Raw genomic sequence first — 6,159 nt, forward strand, 5'->3', positions numbered from 1 at the left:
ACCGTTCATCTTACCTTCCTAGCCCAGTTATAAGCGGTTTTGAAGCTGGTTTTATCTTTTTCTTTTTTATTTATTTCGGCTGAATCTTTGAAAAATCATAATAAATCACAGAAAAATCATAAAATGAAAAATTCAATTTTGTTGGACTTTACATGAGTAATAAACAGTAAACATATAATATGGTATGCTTTAGTACAAAGTTTTTGCTGTGGCTTTAGATCTATGCTTTTCTGTAATTAATTGAAATAATTCATAGCTGCAGTTTCTACGGTCTAATTATGATGAAATTTTTATGGTGGGCTAATTATTGTATGATTGCACTATAGTAAAAATTTCATACTCATTGGATCAAGTATAACTTAGTTATAGATTTTATTTAGGTTTATGCTTGTTAAATATAAATAAATCTATAACTAAGCTATACATGATCCAACGAGTATGAAAATTTTACTATAGTTCAATCATACAATAATTAGCCCATCATAAAAAATTCATTATAATTGGACCATAAAAACTGCAGTTATGAATTATTCCATTTAATTACAGAAAAACATAGATCTAAAGTCACAACAAAAACTTTGTACTGCAACATACCATATTATATGTTCACTGTGTGGATCTACTCATGTGGAGTCCAACAAAATTGGATTTTCCATTTTATGATTTACTATGATTTTTCAAAGATTCAGTCAAAATAAATAAAAAAAAAGAAAAAAAAAGACAAAACCGACTTCAAAACTGCTTATAACAGGGCCAGGGAGGTAAGATGAACGGTTTTAAAAGTTGAGGGATGTGTTTTGCTCGGTTTTGGAGTTCAAGGGGGGGAGGGGGGGGGGGGGGGGGGGAATCGGTCTTTCGCAAAAATTGAGGGAGGTAATGTTGACTTTTTTTTTAAGAAAATATGATGTCTCATGTAAGACTTAGTACTATTAGTATGGCCTCTCATCTTAAGTACAGCTGTAGAAAGCATTCGGGATGTGGCCCAACTGAAAAAAAATATGCTATTGAAAAGTGTAAAAAAAAAGTAGCTGCAGCCCAGCATAGCAACCTGAATTGCCCCACCCCCTGATTTACTGGCATGCTCCGCCACTGTCTTACATGCAAGGCACATCCACAATCACTACTGGAAACTCAAATTGTTCCGTGGATGATGAATTTTTCTGTGCATTTTTTTTCAGTACACATAGAAAAATCATGATTTTTCTATTGGTTCCAAAATATCCCGACAGAAAAATACGAAAACCTACAGAAAAATTGTATGATTTTTCCTTGCGTGACAATACACACACGGAAAAAATCAGCACTCACAGAAAAATACAATTTATTCTGTCGGTTCTTTAAAAACGCACAAAAAAATATGTGCACGCACAGAAAAATCCTAACCCTAACCCGCCGGCCGCCGCGACCCCAAACACCCTCTCGCGCACGCACTAGACCGCGCCCCCTCCCACACTCTCTCCTTTCAGCGCCTCACGACTTAGCGCCGCGCCCCTCCCTCTGCGACTCAGCGCGGGGGCTCCTCCCCTCCCCGAGCAGCGCCGCCACTCCTCCCCTACCCGAGCAGCGCCACCGCTCCTCCCCTCCTCCCTCTCCCTCTTCATCGATGCGGCGGGCGCGGCCCCTCTCCTTCACCCTCGGATCTGGCCAAATCCATGGCGGGCGCGCCCCCAGGCGACTGGATCCGGCGCCACCACCTCCACGCTGGCGGCCGCGCGCATCGTCATCAACTCCGGCGGATCTACTCTCCCTCCCTCACCGGTGACATGAGGACGAGGCGGGGCCACATCCGGATCCATCGCCGCCGCCGTCGATCGAGCAGATCCGTGCCCTCCCCCTTCTTCTCCCCCTCCGGCGCCCCTCCCCTCCCCCTTCTTCTTCCCCGGTGGGTGCCCCTACCTCCCCCCTTCTTCACCCGGCCGGATCCAGCCCTCCCTCTCTCGGATCCGGTCGGTGGCTACGGTGGTGGTGGTGGTGGCCGGCGACAGGGCGTGGTGGTGGCGGCGGCCCTCCCCTCCCCCTTCTTCTCCCCCACCGGCGCCCCTACACTCCCCCTTCTTCTTCCCCGGTGGGCGCCCCTCCCCTCTCCCTTCTTCTTCCTCAGCGGGTGCCCCTCCCCTCCCCCTTCTTCACCCGGCTGGATCTAGCCCTCCCTCTCCTGGATCTGGCCGGTGGCTACGGTGGTGGTGGTGGTGGCCGACGACGGGGCGTGGTGGTAGCGACGGCCCTCCCCTCCCCTTTCTTCTCCCCCATCGGCGCCCCTCCCCTCTGAAAGGTCCTTGTGTGATTTTGGTAATTGAGTGACAACCTAGGTGGACTAATGGTGTTTATGTGAGATACATAGGTGATTAGTCCATAGGTACATGTGTGTGAGCAACATATGCCATGAAGGTGAAGATGGCTTGAAGATGTTGCAAAGCTCGCACATGTGATGATGAATGAGCTTATTGTACATGAGACATGACATTGAGTCATGTGATCAAGGTGGAGAAGATCAAGACAAAACTTGGCTTGATGGACCGGTTGCAAGCATGAAGGGCAAGTCGAAGGCTTTGGAGTGATGGACGGCGTGGCGGTGAAGCTTGAGCAAGACTTGGCGCCGATGGACAAAGGCAACGGTGAAAAGCAAGTGAGGTCAAGATCGATGAACCAACAAGATCACGTGGTGATATGAAGTGGATCATATCATTGATGATCATGTTGGTGCATGTGTTGCATCGACATTGGAGGAGATGGAATGGAATGCGCAAGGCAAAGGTATAACCTAGGGCATTTCATTTCATCGGTCATAGGTGTGTAGAGAAGTTTATGATCGGGTTTAGGATAGATGACCATACTATCAAGAGGGGCAAACTTGTTTGCATATCGGTCATCTAGTGTCACTTGAGTGATCTAACTTTGCATCGTCGCTAGGATCGAGTGGCGTGGCAAGTTGAGTGGCTAATCCTTTGAAAAATGATTGTGAAAATGCTAACACACATACACATGATGGTATACACTTGGTGGTGTTGGCACATTTGCAAAGGAGAAGAAGTTGGTGATGAAAACGAGTGAGTCGCGCTAGTTACAGAGTGACCGGATGCGTCCGGTATGGTGACCAGACACGTCCGGTATTTGGCGGCGTACTCAGCGATCGGACATGTCCGGTCGCCACACCAGATGCGTCCGGTGTGAATCAGAAAAGGCAGTGTTCGGTAGTACAGTCGAACGGACGCTGGCAGCGTCCGGTCCGGTGTGACCGGACGTGTCCGGCCGTCAGAGGATGCTTACTGTACTCGACCGGACGCTGAGCCTCAGCGTTCGATTGGTTTCTAACTGTCGCGTCCGGTCGGCCCTGGAGGTTTACTAGACTCGACCGGACATAGCGGTGTAGCGTCCAGTCGTTTCGGACTATGCGTCCGGTCATCATGTTAGAGAGCCGTTGGAGGCAACGGTCAGACACGTGGCGGTCAGACAGCTACCGGACACGTCCGGTATAGCGACCGAACGCGTCCGGTATGCAGGATCAGTGCATCCGGTGCAGCGTCCGGTGCTACGTCAGGTCGACCCGAAAAATGCCCAGTGAAGGGGTAACGACTAGTTTAGCCCTTGGGGCTATAAATAGAAGTGGCCTTCGGCCATGGCCGTAGCTTTGAAGTGCTGAGCACCTCGGGAGACTTTGTGTCCATGCTTGAGAGTGCTTAGGAGCCCTCCATCTCACACATACTTGATAGTGATCATCCGATTATGTGAGTGAGCGATTCTAGTGCAATTGCATCGTGAGATTGCATCGAGTGGCACTAGGTGATCAAGTTGCAAGCCGGTGGTGCTTGTTACTCTTGGAGGTTGCCACCTCCTAGATGGCTTGGTGGTGGTCTCTGTCGAAGCCCGCAAGAAGCTTGTGTGGTGCTCCGGAGAAGAGCTTGTGAGGGGCATTGTGCTCGCCCCGCGGGAGTCACGAAGAGCAACTTTAGTAAAGCGTGTCATTGAGCTACCCTCACTTCTAGGGTAGGTTCTTGCGGCGCTCGACGTACGGGCTTGGTGGGTGATGCCAATTAGCCACTGAACCACCAAGTGAGCGGTCGACACAACGGGGACTAGCGTGTTGGCAAACACGTGAACCTCGGGAGAAAAATCATCGTGTCAACCTTGTTCTTCCTGTTGGTTTGCATCCCTGTTACACAAGCTTGTGATTACTTTCATATACATTAAGCTTGTGTTGTTGCTCTTGTAATTAGTTAGCTTGTGTAGCTTACTAGTTACCTTCTTGCTTGTGTAGCATAGAAGTAGCTCCCTTGCGTGGCTAATTTGGTTTGTATAACCTTGTTAGTCACATTGCTTAGTTTGTGTAGCTAAGTAATTGCGCTCTCTAATTTGGTATTGGTTGCCTTGTTATTGATCATTGCTAGTGAGCATTAGGTGGCTTTGTGCTTTTGCTTACTAGCTTGTGTAGGAGCTCCCTTGTTGCTTAAAGTACTAGTGGCATAGGTTTGTGTGATCTTGTTTCTAGAATTGGTTAGGTGAGCTCTAGTTAGCCCGGCACCTTTGTTGCTTAATTAGTATCTTTGGAAGGTGCTAGCGAATATAGATAGAGGGGTGTAGTCTTGGCTAGACCGATAGTTCCAATTCCGCACTTGTTTCGGTTAGCCGACGCGATTAAGTTTTAAAAAGGACTATTCACCCCCCCTCTAGTCACCATCTCGACCCTTTCAATTGGTATCAGAGCCCGGTCTGTCATTTGTGGTCTTCACCGACCCGAGAGGATGTCATCTAATGAGCTAGATGTTTGTGAGGCTCACATTTTTTATGGCACAAACTTTGTACTTTGGAAAAATCACATGCTTGATCATTTTCGTGCAAAGGGACCTAAATTTTGGTGGGTTGTCACTAGTGGTCTCACCCATGTCTTGTATCATAGAACTCTAACCAAAGCTCAAAGAGTCCTCTATGAATTTGATGCACATGCTTATTGTTTTCTATTGGATGCTTTACATTTTGATTTGATGAAGCAAGTAAACTACAAGGGGACCGCTTGTGAGATATGGGAGTCCATCAAGGAAACCTTCGGTGATTCCTCCACATGGGATGATGGCAAATTCAAGAAGGATGATGAGCCCAAGAAGGAGGTGCATGAGTGTGTTGAGCATAAACACAATTTGGTGATTGTGGAAGGTTGCTCCACCTCATAGTCAAGTGATGATCGATCAACTACAAGTTCACTTGACAAGGTTGATGTTGACGCCACAAGTGTTGCAAGTGGTGATGCTACCCCATGCACACTTGATGGCGATGATGGTTCATGCTCAAGCCATGATGATGCTACTACAAGCCCATCCACTACACATTGTCTCATGTCACAAGGTGACACCAAGGTATCAAATGATGATGTGGTTGATCATGTTGATTCATATGATGAGCTTGTTAGTAGACTTGCTAGCATGACCATGTCTTTAGAAAATGAGAAAGCTAAAACATTGAAATTAGAAAATGAAAACTCATTTCTAAAGAACTCTTGTGAAGAACATAAAGACTTACTTAATGCTTATAAATCTTCACTTGATGAGCTTAAATTGAATCATGAGACACTACTTGGATCTCATGATGAATTATTAGAACAACATGCTTCTCTCGTTAAAGTGTTTACAAAGAAACTTAAAAATAATGAGATCTCATCACATGGATCAAATGATAAATTGCAAAATGTTGCTAACCCTTGTGATGTAGGCAAGAAGCATGTATCCACCTCTTATGATGATTTATTAGATATGCCATGCTCTTCACATGTAGATGCTTGTTCTACTTCTATGTCTTGTGAGACTAACCTTTTGAAGGAGAACAATGAGCTCAAAAGTGAAGTGAAGAAATTGAGCAATAAGTTAGAGAGGTGCTACAACTCAAAAGTTACCTTTGAGCACATGTTGAAGACTCAAAGATACTATGGTGACAAGTGTGGCCTTGGCTTTAAGAAGAAGATGACAAAGGGCAAAAGAAAAAGAGAGATAAAGATGAAGAAGCTACAACAAAGAAAGCTCTCTCATACCATGTGCTACCGGTGTCATGAAGCGGGACACCTTGCAAATGGTTGCCCTAATATTGAGAAGCTCAAGAATATAAAAAAAGAAGAGAGGCTAAAGCATGTCAAATGCTTCAAGTGCCACACTTGGGGTCATCTTACCTCAATGT

Source organism: Miscanthus floridulus, chromosome 1, assembly GCF_019320115.1.
Source record: "Miscanthus floridulus cultivar M001 chromosome 1, ASM1932011v1, whole genome shotgun sequence".
Classification (NCBI taxonomy): Eukaryota; Viridiplantae; Streptophyta; class Magnoliopsida; order Poales; family Poaceae; genus Miscanthus; species Miscanthus floridulus.